At 42.1% G+C, this 17,672-nt stretch overlaps 1 protein-coding gene and 1 pseudogene across 1 annotated transcript in view; both read right to left on the reverse strand.

Annotated features, from left to right (window-relative positions):
• Nucleotides 1-7,671, reverse strand: part of LOC136507830 (probable disease resistance protein At1g61300) — a 29,930-nt pseudogene extending 22,259 nt beyond the window's left edge.
• The window catches only part of LOC136506581 (probable disease resistance protein At5g63020), a 268,321-nt gene that overhangs the window by 39,384 nt on the left and 211,265 nt on the right, over nucleotides 1-17,672 (reverse strand). The window lies entirely within an intron of this gene.

Consider the following 17,672-nt stretch of genomic DNA (forward strand, 5'->3'; position numbering starts at 1 on the left):
CCTCATACGGGAGGTGCACAATCAAATGCTGCATCGGTAAGAAGAAGCCGAGTGGAAAGATCTTCTCCAACTTACAGAGCAACATGGGTGCCGCTTTTTCCAACTCATCAATGACGGTCCGAGAGAGCTCCTTGGCACAAAGCTGGCGGAATAAGTAGCTCAACTCCGCCAGCACTTGCCAGACATGCTCCGAGACATAGCCTCGAACCATCGCCAGAAGAAGCCACTCAATCCATATGTGGTAGTCATGACTCTTCATCCCGTTAACTCACAGAGTGCCTAAGTTCACTCCCCTCTTTAGATTCGCTGCATACCCATCAGGAAACATTAGCATCTGGATCCATTCAAGTACTTCCCTCCTTTGGTCCTTTTTCAAGACGAAATCGGCCTTAGGCCTTATCTAGGTCTTGCCACAACTAGGAGGCTGCATCTCTTGATTTGGTCTATCGCACAACATTGCTAGGTCCACTCTAGCCTTAGGGTTGTCCTTAGACTTTTCAGTGTCCATGAGTGTTGCCCAAAGTGCCTCGGCGACATTCTTTTTAGTGTGCATTACATCAATGTTATGTGGCAGAAGAAGGTCATCGAAATAGGGGAGCCTTGTCATGCTCGAGATATGAGTCCACATATGTTGCTCACCATATCCCACAAAACCACCTTCTTCATTGGGCACGAGAGCATCTATTTGAGCATGAACCTCGGCACCAGTCATCATCCGCGGTGCAGGGTTTGTCACTTTGACACCTTTCATAAAGTTCTTGATGTCTTGTCTGAATGGATGGTCAAGAGGTAGGAATTGACGATGTCTGTCGAACGACGAATACTTGCCACCCTTCTGCAACCAAATGAACCTCACACCTTCCTTGCATATTGGGCATGGAAACTTCCCGTGAACACACCAGGCGCAGAATATCCCACACGCCAGGAAGTCATGCAGGGAGTAGTGGTACCAAACGTGCATTTTGAAGGTTGTCTTTGTAGCTTGATAGTATGTCCATACCCCTTCGTCCCAAGCACGGACCAATTCATCAAATATAGGCTCCATGAACACACCCATATTACTCCCTGGGTGTCCAGGAATTATCAACGACAAGAATACATTATGTCGTTGAAAGGAAACATGGGGGGGAGATTAAGGGGGATAACGAAGACGGGCCAACATGTATATGGGGCAGCCATCATTCCATAAGGATTGAACCCATCTGTTGCTAGCGTGACACGTACATTACGAGCCTCATCTGCTTTGTCACGATGTTTGTCATTAAAGCGGATCCAAGCTTCACCATCGGATGGATGTACCATCTTGTTAGGATTGTATCGTTGCCATTTTTGTGCCATGTCATCTGTTTCGCGGATTCCTCAGTCATGTATAGCCGTTGGATCCTCGGTAGGAACGGAAGGTACCGTAGGATTTTCACGGGGATCATAAGTTGCCTCTTCTGGCCATCATTAGAGTCTACCTCTAGGTACCTGGAGGATTTACACTTTGGACATAACTTTGCATGCTCATGTTCTTTCCTAAATAGGACACACCCTTTCGGACAAGCATGTATCTGCTCATACGGCATCTTAAGTGCACGAAGGAGTTTCTGTGACTCATACATGCTCTTTGGCAGAATATGGCCCTCCAAAAGCAAGGTGCCAATCACGGCTAACATCTTATCGAAGCCTTCTCGACTCAAGTTTAACTCGGACTTCAACCCCATTAAGCATCCAATGGCATCCAGTTGAGACACCGTTGACCGTTTGTGAAGGGGTTTCTGTGCCGAGTCCATCTTATCGTAGAACGCCTATGCGGCTGCCTCCATCTCCTCCTTCTCATGTCCCTCATCGAACTATCCTTGGTGAAAGTCATCTAACATGTCTGCTACCCCGACATCAGCATCAAAAGCCTCCACCTGTGGTCTCACCACCTCCTGTCTCATACGATGGGCTTCACCATGGTGGACCCACCGGGTGTAGTCCGGCATAAATCCTTTCTTCACAAGATGTTTACCCATTTCCACCTTGTTTACCCTTCTCCTGTTTCCACATTTGCTGCAGGGACACAAAACTAGGCAATGTCCTTTAGCAGCCTTGCCAAATGCACTGTTCAAGAAAGCATTGGTCTTGTTCATCCATTCCGTGGTGTAATCACTCTGACTTCTCTAGCCCGTGTACATCCACTAACGGTCATCCATCCTCTAACATATGTATCAGCGAGTAATGTAACCATCAATTGCATCTACATGGTGTTCCTACTATCTAATAGGTGAGGATAGGTCCTAATCCCACCCGCGGGTGCGTAGATGAGGTTAGTTTCCATGCTCTACTCCAATCCGAGATAGAATTTCGGCAGCACCTCCCCACTGTTCTCTAGATACACGTCCTGCCAAAGAAGAGTGTGTATCCAGAGAACAACAGGGAGGTGATGCCGAGACTCTATCTCGGACCGGAGCAGACCATGGAAACTAACCCATCTATGCATCCGTGGGCTGTCCAAAATACGTGGACAATCCGAAACAGATACGGTCATAGATATGCAAAGATTTGCATACCTCCAACCATATCTCTTTCGAACGGGAGACGCCTAACTGGGTTACGCGATCTACGACCATGATACGGAAAGAGGGGTTATACCTAGGGTGGCGCTGGAGTCAGTCTAGCAGGGCCATGGTGGGTCAGTGTAGTAGCGAGGCGATGCGGTGCAGGCAGACCGGCACGGTGACGGGAACTCCAACTCGGCTCCGACGGGCTCTTCTCTACAAAAATGGAACAAAATACTGTCCTTTAAAAAAAATTCGGCAGAACCTCCCCTGCACAGTGAGGTTTCCAAAACCTGCAAAAAACAACAGCACGATGGCCGACAAGCACATATGTCTCAAGAGAAGCCATGTAGTTTTGATATCAATCCATGCAGAAGAATATATCCAAGTAGTACCACTACTTCTACTACTACTTCCACTATTGCTACTACTACTACCACTAGTTCTACTACTACTACTACCACTAGTTCTACTACTACTACCACTACTTCTACTACTACTACCACTAGTTCTACTACTACTACTACCACTAGTTCTACTACTACTACCACTACTTCTAATACTACTACTACCACTAACACTACTACTACAACTAATACTACTACAACTATCACTACCACGACAACAACAAGAGAGAGGGCATACCTGGCGAGCGCCAGGGGTAGGGGCGGGCGGCGTCGGGGTCAGGGTTGGGGTCGCCGGAGTCGGGAACAGGGTCGAGCACGGGCGGCGTCGGGGTGAGCGGTCCACGGGGTGCGGCCGAGGGCAGGGCTGGCTCCTCCTCCTTCTCTTCCTCCTCCTCCTCCTCCCCTCCTCTTCCTCCTCCTCCTCCTCCCCTCCTCCTCCTCCTCCTCCTCCTCCCCTCCTCCACCCGCCGGCGTTGGCGGGCTGGCGTGGGCGAGCTGGCCACGCTCGGCCACACGCGGGCGTGGGGGCGAGGCTGGGCAAGGGCGGGGGCAGGCGCGCAGCATGGGGAGGGCCTGTGGCGGGCGGCGCACGGCGTGGGGAAGGGTGGCGGCCCGGTGGCCAGTGGGCGTGGGGGCAAGCGCGGGGCGGGGCGGCGCGGGATGGGACGGCGGTGCACATGTGTGCGTGCGTGGGATGGAGGGAGGTAATGGGTGTAGGGTGCCCGGTTTGTCTAAGTGGATGGGCCGTTTGCCGAGTGCCCTGATCTGGCACTCGGCAAAGGAGGCCGGTTTGTCGAGTGCCAAATCGGGGCACTCGACAAACGTGTTTTCCTTTTTTTTGAAATCTAAACCCTAAACCGCACTGCATCGTTTTTTTAAAAAATACCACTTTGCCGAGTGCCGGGCGAAGAGGCACTCGGCAAACATTTTTTAAAAATTTTTGGCACGCTCTTTGCCGAGTGTCCCCGCGGACACTCGGCAAAGGGAACACTTTGCCGAGTGCCTGGCAGCTGGGCACTCGGCAAAGAACCTGTTTGCCGAGTCAAAAGATGACATGTGGAGATGTCCTGGTTTGTAAGCATCGTACGTGATAACGTGCACCAAACCTTCTCAATTTTTATCATATCCTCCACATACGATATCATGACATCTCGACAAGTTTCATGATTTTCGAACTTCGTTTGCATTTTATAGAATTTAAAAACAATTCGTCTGCAAGTTCATGGTCATGTTTCGTGAACAAGATGTTTGAAATTTCGGGTCCGTTCCTGGATACGGCCTCACACTACACTCAATACCATGAATATTATTTTTTGAATCATTAAATTCCATTATTCGATGCACGTGCAGTTCAAATTTATATTTTTCGAAAAAAATTCAAGTAAACGAAATAAAGTAACTAAATATATGAAAAAGCCATAAAAAATCCCCAAATTCTAACGAGGAGTTCCTGGTACTTAAAAAGGGTTGCACAAAAAATTTGGAGGCCAAAAACAAAAAAAAACTTTGCCGAGCGCCGGGGCATGGCACTCGGCAAAGGGGGTCTTTGCCGAGTGCCAAGAATAAGGTGCTCGGCAAAGAGGTTTTTGAATTTTTTTTTAGAAATTTCCTCTTTGCCGAGTGCCTTCACAGGGGCACTCGGCAAAGGAATTTTAAAAAAAATAATTTTTTTAATTCCTAACAGCAAAGTATTTTCCAAAAAAAAAATCTTTGCCGAGTGCCTAACAGCAGGCACTCGGCAAAGAAGAACGTGGCTGAACACCGTTACGTGGGGCAGCCTATGCCGAGTGCCGCTCTTTTGTCGAGAGCCTGGCACTCAGCAAAGAAGTCCTTTGTCGAGTGTCCTTTTTTGCCGAGTGCCCGGCACTCGGCAAAGAACTCTCTGCCGAGTGCAATTCTTTGCCGAGTGCGACACTCGACAAAGAAGGTCTTTGCCGAGTGCCCGATTTTTGACACTCGGCAAAGGTCCTGTTTCCAGTAGTGCTTGTTTGCTTCTTTCAATCCGTATATGATCAAATCCCTAATGGGGATGCCAGCTGCCTTCCGTTGTGATTCATATCCATCATCACCTTCAGCGACCATATCAACCGCTTTCAAGTTTGGAAGGGTGCACAACTCTTGCATTATTTTAGACTTATAATCAATTGACATAATTATCATTATGTCAATCACTTGCAATTCGGTAAGACAGGATATGACCTCCTTCGGAATCCTCTCTATGCTTGTGCCTGCTAGATATAAGAATTTAAGCTTAGTAAGTTCTCTAAGGCGTTTGGGAACTTCCCTTAGCCCATATCTGACAAATCCAGATGCTCCAAGTTTACAAGGCAAATAACTCTTCAGGTATCTCCTTGATTCTGTTGCGGCTTAGATCTAGGTATGTCAGCTCAGTGAAACTCTGAATGGCTCCAAATATCCTCTCATCCAACCTATTCTGTTGAAGGTATAGCCTCTTGAGATTTGTTGAGCCAGTAAACGGATGAAGCTCCTTGATTTCATTGAACATTAATGAGATGCATTCGGCTCTGCGCCAAGGAATGGTGCGTATAGACAGATTTGCACCAACTCCTGCACGAACCACCCACTTGTCCTTGTTGTCACTGCAGCCACAAGATATCCAAATAGCCATATCACGGATCACATCTTGCATCTTAACACCAGCTTCAATTGGCAATTCCTGATGGTTAAAGCATATTCTATCATGAATGTAAATATGCAGCTGTGGGAACACAGTATCACAACTGCCTAACAAACATGCAGCTGTAAGTTCACCTATTAGAGAATGTGCTTTTCTGTAGGAACCATGTATATTACACTCGTCAACTAGACCTAAGCCAATCCAGCATCGTATCAGATCCCCCGTCGAAATCACTTCATCCTCTGGCCATAGTGAGCAAGTCAACAAACACTGTCTCAAGTTTTCATGTCTTAGGCTATCATAACTGAACTTGAGTCGTCTGAAAACAGTATTTTCCATACGGAGGTCCTGATCATCCCCGCCACAGCATGACTGTTTCATGTGTTGCATGGCAGATTCCCATTGTTTTGGATTACTTTTGCCGTACATTGCCCTTCCGACAGTTATCAAAGCTAATGGCAAGCCCTTCAGTTCCTCCACAAGTTCCTTTGCAAGAGCTTCAATACGAGGACTGGAAGATAGAGTCCCTTGTCCGACCTTGTCTTGAAATAGCTGCCAGGCCTCATCATCTGGCAAGCATGCCACGTTGATCTCTTTTCTTACGTCCATTTGACCACACACCGTTTTTGATCTTGTTGTGAGAACCACTTTGCTTCTTCCAAGGGGATACGGTATGCCAACTGCTTCCAGATCAATCCGATTCCAAACGTCATCTAATAGTATCAGAAAATTTATTGTTTTCAGGGATTTAAAAATGTTGTTAGCTTGAGATTTAACATCATCGCCTTCCCACTTGAGCTTGAGCTTCTTGCCAATTTCGTCTTGGATTTTTTCCACTGAACCCTCTTTGGAGGCCGTAACGAAGACAACATAATCAAACAATGAGTCCCCAAGAAAAGCATTGTTGATCTTTGTGAGAAGATGGGTCTTGCCCACTCCGCCCAGTCCCCAGATTCCATTGACACCCACTGAACTATGCTTAATATACTCCATAGCCTCTCCAAATATTTTATCTCTGGAAGGCTGCTGCTCTGTGGACGAACATGGAATCTCTTGGACGGTAGGTGGCAATGCTTCCACTGTAACAACGTTGGGTTGACCACTGAGACATTCTTGGAGCCGACGAAGCATGCCAACTGCAATCACACTGAGATCCCAGTTCAACTCATTTTGCTCAGATTCACAGATAACCATCCCAACAGAGATGTTGGTATCCACGCTAGCCAGCCAGTTGTTAATCTGATTTGTTGCTACCTTGCCCTCTCGCTTTCCAAACTCAATCTCGTGATTGACATCATTTCTCCTCCCACGCAAGTTTTGCAAACATTGCTTAAGCTTTGTAATAGCAATTCCTTCTGTCTGGAAGGCATTAATTAATATTAGTTACTAGTGACAAAGATAAGTTAGCAAAAATGTTGTTACCAAATTTGAGTTAACTGTAAAGACATACCAGCGATGATGCTTCTTGATCCTTGATATGCATCAATTCCTTGGCAACAGCAACGATATTCTGCCACTGTCCTGGTTCCTGTTTTCCGCGCATTGCGCTGCCTATTCTTATCAGTTCTGATGGTAGAGCTCTTAGTTGCTCCACGAGATCTTTTGCAAGTGTTCTGATGCAGGGTTCAGAATAAAGACTATTGTTACCAATACATTCTTGGAACAGCTGAAGTGCTTCATTCATTTTCAGGCCGGGGACATTTATAGCTCTGTTCACACTGATCACACAAGCTTCGTGATCTTGTTGTGATTACAACTTTTCGCTTCAATTGGCCTTGATTTCCTAGTGGTGGTAGGCCAACTGCTACTAGGTTCAAATTGTAGTGAAGGCCATCTAGCAAAACAAGAAAACTTTTATCCTAGAGGAATTTAGATATCCCGGTGGCTTGAGTGGTTATTGAATCACCGCGGTCCTGCATTTGGAGCCATGTAATAATTTCAGATTGGATACTTTGCACCGAACAGTCTTCTAAGGCTGTCATGTAGATAATGAAGTCAAATGGAGGGTGACCTCTTTTTAATGAACTGGGAATCAAGGAGTTTCCTGTTTCAAATGAATTGTTGATCGCCTTCAGAAGGAGTGTTTTCCCAACACCAACTGGGCCCCATATTGAACATTGGCGTCAAGCAAATTAATTGATTCTCTCAAATCATAATACCTGGTTTTCAGGAGGCGTGTCGCAAATTCTTTTTGTATTTTTGCGAAGCGGCCCTTCTTCACTGTCGAGACTGCAGTCTATGCTTTCCAAACTAAGCTTCGTGATAATTTCCCTCGTAGTGGGCCTTTCATTTCGTGTGCTTTTGATGCAACATTTACCTATTTCAAGACAACTTCTTATGTGTTGGCAATCTACTGCTGATAGTGCTTCTGCTGACCTGTTTCTCCATTTGTTAATTATCTGAAAAATATTAACAAAAGTTTGATACTATGCAGTGGTAAAACAAAACAGATAATTAAAATGGACAGTCAGATACATTGAATGTGTAAAAGAATAGTTTCTTACTTGTTTGATGTTAAGATCGATATCAGGATCGACTTTGCGACCTGTTATGATCTCTATGATCACTACACCCAAACTGTATATGTCTGCCTTAGTTGATATTTTACCTTTACCTATGTATTCTGGTGCCATGTAACCACTGCATCACGACATCAGTGTTTCATCAACTTTAAAGGGTTAAGCTAAAGCAAGGTAGAAAGAAAAAAAGATTTTGTAAGCAATATAGTATCAATAGATTAGTAACTTACGGTGTTCCTCCACTAGGGCAAGTTTGAGTTTTCTTATCACAAAAGAGTTTCGTAGACCAAAATCTGCAAGTTTTGGCACCATATTTTCATCGAGCAATATGTTAGCAGGTTTTAGGTCCAAGTGAATGATGAAAGCATTATTATTTTCAGGTCTACATTCCTCATGAAGGTAATGTAAACCACAACAAACCCCCTTAATTATTTTGTAGCATGTGCGCCAATCAAGTCCAAAACAATCATCTGCAATTAAACAACAACTCATAAATCTCATTTCCTTTTTTTTTCTTTGGGAAATTTTACAATGGAGAGATATGACTGTTTGACACCGAAAATGGTGCCTAGCAAATTTGGCCACTTACGATGTGAAATGGTCAATTCCACATAAATTGGATGCACCACATCAAAATTTCCCAATCCTAAAACCACCAAAACAGCTACACATGCCCTAGATCCATGGATCACTGAGGTGCCAGAGGGTAGTAGTCGGTAGTGATGGGATGACAGTATCACAGCCGTGTCACAAACCGGTAGTGATAGGTACTTATTGCTGCTGGTTAGTGCCTCAACCTGACAGTGATAGGATGAGGGTCACTACTGGACTCCACCTGGCAGTGATAGTTTGTGAGTTTCATACCCACCTTAAACCAAGGGGATCATGTCCATGAGCATTTGGAGATGGGAAAAGATCCCTCCTTGGATGGGTGTGTTCAGGATGGGAGGGAGGTGAAAGATGGGGCTGTGGTTTATACTGTAGCTTGGACATTACCGGGTTTATCACAAATCAACAATGATATAGTGGGGCTACTGCCGGGTTGAGCCACGGCCCAACGGTGGCATATCATTGCCGGTAGAGGCCTGCGGTGAGCACCAGAGCATCTGGTGCACTCCTGTGCACTGTATGTGGGCTAAGCGAGCGAGTAAGTTCAAAGGGCGTCCCCGGATTGTCTGGTGAAGTCACCGGATGGGTCCACCAGACCTTCTTACGGATACATGTGTTTCTCCGGTGAGTTGAGGTAAGGGCACCAGATCATCCAATGCTACCACCAGACTATGCATCGGAGCTTCTTATAGAGGCAACGATTTATGCCACTAGATCATCGGGTGTTACACTAGATGACTCACTGGAGTATCCAATGGGTATTGTGCTTAAGAAGGTCTTCTCACACAGAACGAGAAAATTCCCAAACCCCCGCCCCATCCATTCACAGGGAGACGTCAATCTCTTTACTTGTGCTTTGGTCTGGGGCGAGCGAGGGGATTTTTTACCCTCAGCCTGAAATTCGCTCCCACGGGAGTTCGAACTCAGGACCTGAGGGGTACCGCCAGAACCGCTTAACCAGCTAGTCTAGCGTCGTTTGGCTTTCTTAATCTAAAGGCACCTAGTTTTTGCTCAAATTTTGTTTTTTTCTCTCAATAGTTAATGATATTTGTTGATAAAATGTGGTATTGCTGTAGTGGAGATGCTCACAAACCACATAAATGAAATCCCAATAGTTGAAACAAGAAGAGAGACTATTGCCATACCTTTAAGATGTTTATCGAGGCTGGCCATTGTCAAATACTCCAAGCAAAGTAACATCTCCGGCTGCAATTCCGCAAGAACAAAAATTCCATTGTGCTTTACAATTTCGCTGCTTTTTTTGGAACAATATCCTACACATCGTACTATATTGGGGTGCCTGAGACTCATAAGTGGAAACACCTCATTCATAAACAGCTTCTCCTGAACATCTGGATTTGTTAACTGTTTAAAGTTAAACTTCTTCACGGCAATCATTTTCCCATTTTGAAGCTTTCCCTGTTTACACTCTAATATTAACATGCATGGATACAGATTTCTGGATAAATAAAAATAAGGTTGATTACACAAATATGTGAGGAGGGAAAGACATCACCATTTAATCTTACCTCATAAAACTTACCAAACCCACCTTCACCGAGTAATCGCTCATCAGAGAAATTATCTGTGATCCTCTTCAAATATTCTAATTGCATAACTCTTGGCATTGAATCGGGATCTTGTAATATGCGCTCCAGCATATCATCATTGCTACACTTATAATCATCCATTCTTTTATAAAAAAAATCTCTTATGACACAAACAGTTCACATAATAGGAAACATCTGCTTGTCTTCCACAAAGTAGATATAGTGCTTCAACAAGTAGGATGGTTGTTTATATGTGAATGAAATATTTGTGCCAAACAACAATACTCTACAACAGAAGACAAAATAAATAGTGTGAGCATGTTGATACCCAAAAATAGCCAAATTGCCAAATGTTGTATTTGCATGCATTGAGCCCCTGAGAAATAATTTAGGTGAAGAGTGTATAGGCTAGGAGATGCATCGCTTTTCTTTCCAAGTCACCACATTTGGCTTGCCTATGCTTTACAACCTAGTGTGAACTTATGTTGTATTGAATGAACTTCTCAGTACAGTGAGTACCAAGGACTAATCTTTAATAAACTTTGCAAGTTTAGTACTTCGTCCGTTCGGAAATGGTAACCCTATTTTGATTAGGAAAAAGTCATACACAGATTTGACCTTCGATTTCTTTTACAATTTGTTTTCAATTGCTAACGAATCAATTTCATATTTGAAACACTTCAAAAAAAATCTATGGTTCAAGTTTTATGTCCTATATAAACTTGTATATAATTTGATTAATTGTTGGTCAAAATTTGTAAAACTTAACTTTTCTATATACAAAGTCCTCAGAATTCTTATTTTCGAGGGAATAGGATAGTAACAAGTTGTGCTAGCTTTCCAGAAAGCTGGTAAAATCAGCACTTTTTTTTGAGTAATCTAACCACAGCAAGATGCGCACTAGAGGAGAGAGCAAATAATTTGCGTGCAAACAGCGCATGCATATGCTCATAAAAAAAAACACAAGAGATTCCCACTGCACTCTGTGGGTGTGCATGTACCAATCGAAGACCCACCACCAAGGCCCAAGGGTGTACTATAAAGGCCTTGCTTAGTTCGGCCGGAATCGGCATTTGCATAGTGTTTGACGTGACGGTAAACATTGTAGCAATTTCGTTTGTATTTGTGAATTATTGTCCAAACACTGACTAATTAGGCTTAAAAGATTCGTCTCGCAAAGTTCAACCAAACTGTTCAATTAGTTTTTGATTTTATCTACAATTAGTACTCCATACATGTACCGCAAGTTTGATGTGATGGGGAATCTTCTTTTTGCATAGTGTCAAAGTTGGGAGTTTGGGGAACTAAGGCCATGTTTAGTTCACCCCAAATTTCCAACTTTGACACTATGCAAAAAGAAGATTTCCCGTCACATCAAACTTGCGGTACATGCATGGAGTACTAAATGTTGACGAAATCAAAAACTAATTGCACAGTTTGGTTGTACTCTGCGAGACGAATGTTTTGAGCTTAATTAATCAACGATTGGACAATTATTACCAAATACAAACGAAATAAAAGTTGGCGCCGTCGGAATCACTGCACGGTACAGTAGTACACTGTAGCATTTCGTTTGTATTTGGTAATAATTGTCCAATCGTTGACTAATTAGGGTCAAAACGTTCGTCTCACAAAGTACGACTAAACTGTGCAATTAGATTTTTATTTCGTCAACATTTAGTACTACATGCATGTACCATAAGTTTGATGTAACGGGGAATTTTTTTTGCATAGTACCAAAGTTTAGATTTTGGTTGACTAAACAAGGGCCAGATTTTTCCAAACAAGAGCGTCAGTCAGGCTGCGGCTCTCGGTGAGGGGATGGCGACGGCGTGGCTCTCGGACTCCGGTCTGCAGACCGGAAGAAGACGGCGGCGATTTCACCGTGGGAACCTCTCGGCAAGACCTGGGCTATGATGGGCCTTGAGTTTGTGCGGCCTGTATTTCATTTGGCAGAGATATCGTTGGATCAACAGTGGACGGTACAGATGACCTGACTGCAGGGTGAAGTCAAGCTAGAGGATCTGATTCCGTTCAACAATGTTTATCTGCACCACACAATGTGCACAAACAAGAAAGTACTTTTTCTATGAAAACCAAGTGAAATGGCCATCTATAACTATTATTAACAAATGAAATGGTATTGCTTAAAAAAAAGAAATGATATTGCTTACTTTCTTTCAGAAAATTTAACTAGGGATAAATAGTTGGAACATAACAATAACTACATTTTTTATATTTGGGCTTTGCTAAGGTACATCGAAATGACCGGAGCTGTCCACTTAATTAGAGTTGGATAGCAGTATAAAGTTTGAAATGCGCTAGTATAAAGTTTTGAATTACAAAGTGTTGGAACCAGGTGTACAAAGTTAATGACATACTAGTAGAAGTTTACGATGTGCTTATATAGTACTCTAGTAGAAGGATCCTAAACTATGAGTGCAACGAAAATTTTTGGATCTTGTAGTACAATGTTCGAAATGCGCTAGTACCAAGTTCCTGAACTTTAAAGTGCAAATTTTAAATTTTACAAAGTTTTGAATCTTAGAGTACAAAGTTTATAATATGATAGTTGAAAGTTTCTAAATTTGGAGTGCAAAGTTTCGAATTACAAAGTTTTGGATTTAGGTCTATAATGTTTGATATGTATAGAAAGATTCATAAATTCTGAGTGTAAAGTTTTGAATTATGTATATAAAGGTTTTTTCTTTCCGGTTTTTATTTTTTGACTTTTTTGAAAAATATTTACATTTATACCCCTGAGCGTCTTAAACCCGTGTTTGGACCCAGGAGGTCGGCGTCATGGTGCATAGCGCCGAGGTTGGAGCCACGGATTGGCGTGGCCACCTTACAAGGCGCTGACGTGGCATAGGCTCAGCGTCGTGGCCCAAGGTGTTGAGCTCGAGAAATACAGGCCACACAGCCTTTTCCTTCCCCTCTCTCTCTTTTCTTTCCTTCCTTCATCTCTCTTTCTCCTTTCTTTGTCACAATTTTACCACCGCCATCGCCGCAATCCCTGCCGCGCTCGCCACCATTGCTGTCCTTGGCCTCGCTGCCCGCGTCCATGCTGCCTCCCTGACCGCCTCCTGCAGTTGACCGCATCCCGGCCACTTAGTAAAAAGATGGAACCTGTGGTCAACCTACGCAGGGACATCGATCCACCGGAAAAAATAGCACCTCCCCAAATCCTACAATTCATAATACCACCGTGAATACCTTGCAATATTATGACAAATAATAAGACCAAAATAATACATATTACCAAGCTCTCTTACACGATAATCGTTGCAGAAATAGTAGGCTCGCTTAAACTTTTATTAAGTTTATTAACCAAATTTATAAAAATAGAAACAATATTTCTGTCCACAAATAAGCTTAATATAAAACTATATTATATATTTATTCTAGTCAAACTTATTCGGTATCATATAAATCAGGTAATTCTAGGAAGCGGGAGTCCATCCGCCTAGACGCTCCTGTTATTGGGCCGTGACTCCAGCCCAACGACCACCTCCTATCCGCTCATTCACTCGCCCCTCGTAGCTTAAATAATAATTCTAGACTTTTCTACAATTATTTTATCCATGAAATTAATTAATTCCAAAAATAATAAATCTCTCATTTTTTCCAATGCTCAAAGCCCATGTGCAATAATCCTAATAAATCCTAAAGACACACGTCTTTATTTACTAATGGGCTTTAATGTTTATTTAGGCCCATTAGTGTAAGTGGATGATGCAACGTCAATTAGTACCATATCGCTAGTTGACGTGAATGTCGAGAGTTTTTATCCCTATATATCTGTACCAACCCCTTGGGCAAAGCACACCAAAACTATCGTAAGGGGAACCCCTAGTTTGGGAAATCCCTAGTATAGTAAATTAGAATTTTCTCTCTTCCTGTCATGTCACCGTCGGCATACTCCGACGACTCTTCCGGCGAGTCACCGCCATCACAAGGTACCTCTCTTCGTTCTCTACATCTTAGCATCCTTGTTTGTATCAATCCGCCGCTGTATGACCGTTTCCGCTTCGTTTTTCTTTTTCCGGCCGTGTGCCCTGCTAGCCATATATAGCATGCTGAAGGCTGCGTCCTCTTCTTGTTTCTTTTTCTCGCAACAGAACAGATCGACTCCTACTCCTCCCCTAGATCGCAGCATCTATCACCGCTCGTGCCGGCTATTCTCATCTTGAGCCATGCCATATGCCCGCACGCATGCAACCATCCTCTGCGCCTTCCAGCAAGAGATGCATGTTTGCGTACGTGCTTCGGCCTTGAGCAGCACATCGTCTACCTGCACCGCGTCTCTCTAGCAACTATATATACCCCGATCTCTTAACTGCAACAATTATTAAATGCCAAATTAATTTTTTATTTTATTGGGCGCAATGTTTGGAAAAGTTTCATTGAGGAACACCACATGAAACATTGCAAAGCACCACTGGATGTAATCGCACACAAATTAAGTACTAGCTATATATATATATATATATATATATATATATATATATATATATATATATATATATATATATATATATATATATATATATATATATATATATAGAACTACTATCCTGTAGCTGGCTCCAGAATAACTTATTCTGTAGCCACTTTGAGTTACGATAATTACTATGTTAATTTACGAGATTTACAGTAACTCCTTACTAAGTGGTTTACTATAACGTTATGGTAAATATTCCCATGTGTTATAGTAACCCAACTATCGTAAATATGTATTGACATTATGGTAAATTAGTATATAAAATTATGGTAAATAGAGGTGGCTACAGAATAACTTATTTTGTAGCCGGCTGCTGAATAGCCTCTCCCTATATATATATATATATATATATATATATATATATATATATATATATATATATATATATATATATATATATATATATATATATATATATATATATATATATATATATATATATATATATATAATTCAATTAACACCGTGCATGCTTTCAATTCACCAGATCATTTCTCTCGTAAAAGTGGGTTCTGAGGCAAGAACAGGGGACCAACTACTGCGGATACTATGTTTGCGAGTTCATCATGGCGTACTCAAAAAGAACTCCTGAAGAGATCCTCAAAGTACGTTATATAAATATATTCATATATTCATAATTTCTTTTATTGCTCATATATATAAGTAATCACGTGACCAACACACACACACACACACACATATATATATATATATATATATATATATATATATATATATATATTAATACTTTTCCTTTAACTTTTATTGAAGACTCTATGGTTAAGGAAAAAGTCATACGACGTGACCAACTGAAAGCAATTCAAGAAACCATAGCAGGATTTCTTAATGACCAGGTCTTAAACCCCGCCGGCGAGTTCTACAATGACATGAACGAAACATAGAAGCCAAACCAGATGGAGTGAATTTGTTATCCCAAGGATATGATAGAATATACAATGCAAGCTTTATTTATAATATATATATATATACATACATATTATATGTACATAAAATAATGTACAATATATGTATATGCATGTAATATATACGTTAGTTTCATAGTTTAGTTTGTACAAAATGTTCGAACATTATAAACGTGTAGAATACGTATATTATTAGCAGCGTAGAATGCGTATTCGAAAACCTATTCGAAAACCAAAATGAATCATCAATTGAAAATAGAAACAAAAAAAGAAAAAAAAAAGAAAACCTTTAGTCCCGGTTGACCAACCGGGACTAAAGGACCGGCCCACGTGGCCAGACCAGGAGGCCTCTTTAGCCCCGGTTGATATTACCAACCGGGACTAAAGGTGGACCTTTAGTTTCGGTCGAGAAACCGGGACTAAAGGAGGGGTCCTTTAGTCCTGGATTCGTGCTCCCGGTTTCCGGAGTTTCCCAACCGGGAGTACAGCTTGTTTTTGTGCTAGTGCTACCTGCACCTTTGGTGAGTTTTTCTATAATTATCTTTCTTCCTCCCTCTATGCACTTTTTCATGATATTTAGTATCCAGACAATCAATCGGGATTTAGCCTGCTATTCAAATAACCAATCTGCATTTTTTCTTTTGGTCTCCAATACTCGATCCATATTAATTCTTTTGTCATCAGTTCCCACGTGAATCATGCATAGAGTGCATAGGTTCTTTCTTTTATATGAATCCGTATAAAACCTCATGTGCAGCTGCGTGTTATTATCTTTTCTTATTCCTTCATTCATTGTTACTTTTCACATACTTGGATAAAAATCCCGGATGGGTACTAGATTGCTAGAGTTTTGAGGAATTAGGCTTGTGATCAACCAGTCAGTTGTCCCTGTGGAATTAGAGTCTTCACCCAATGATAGGAGTTGTCTTTTCACTGTTTGCTGTCTAAGGTTATATCCTTTATACTAAGTATGTTATATATTGAGCACTGTCTTTCGATATTACCCTTATTTGTAGCTATATGTAAGATTTGACTTTCTAGGCTCACATATGATGTGTATCTAGTTTTGTTCTTAAAATCGGGTGCTACACTATAGCATTGGGCTATTTTTATGGTGCTCTAGATTCCTCTCTCTAAGGACTTATCTGTAAGTGATCATCCGGGACTTACAGTATAACTGTGAGGGCTACATGGCTCTAGCTTTAGCTCGGTATGAGGACATTTTTCTAGATTGTTAGTGGTTACCTTTATTGGCGTAAGAATGGCTTGCCGAATCAGGTATAGGACAACGTCTACTCTTATGTGTATAGCCGTGATGAAATTGTGCCATTCGATAGGGGGTTCCTATATCTGTTTGCCTAGTGAATCTAATAGCCCTAACTTGTTAGATAAACCTTTGAAAGGCTTTATAGTGAACCCTACCGACCTTCCTTGGTAGTGGGTTAAGAGGCTCACGACCTTAGGCGAAAGGGTAAATCACGACTCATAGTGAAAGTGTACATCTTCTGTAGAGTGTAAAACTGGTATATCACTTGTGCTCATGGTCACGAACGGCCTTGGAACCCTTACGAAATAGATGATGAACACTGATGATACTGATGATGAAGACGCTCACTAATGGGCTTGTGAATAAACTTGTTGCCACCCAATTGCTAAAAGATGACTCATTAAAAGCTAATCGCAGTTAAACCAGTGTCAGCCTTTTGAGCCTCATGAACCCCATGTTATATTTGCTGAGTACGACATGTGCTCACCCTTGCTATTTCCCCACACCTCCAAACTTTAAAAAAGTTGCTTCGAAGATTGATGGGGTTACGGAGGAGTTCCCAGAAGACTAATAGAAGTGCTAGGCATATGTTACCCCCAGTCAGCTATCCCTATGAAGAATGGAGCCTAAAGATTATCTACCGTTCCGCGATACTCTGATGTAAGTATTAAATATGAGTATATTTCGTTATATAATAAAGTATTGTCTCTTGATACTATTGTAATTTGTC

Source organism: Miscanthus floridulus, chromosome 15, assembly GCF_019320115.1.
Source record: "Miscanthus floridulus cultivar M001 chromosome 15, ASM1932011v1, whole genome shotgun sequence".
Lineage (NCBI taxonomy): Eukaryota > Viridiplantae > Streptophyta > Magnoliopsida > Poales > Poaceae > Miscanthus > Miscanthus floridulus.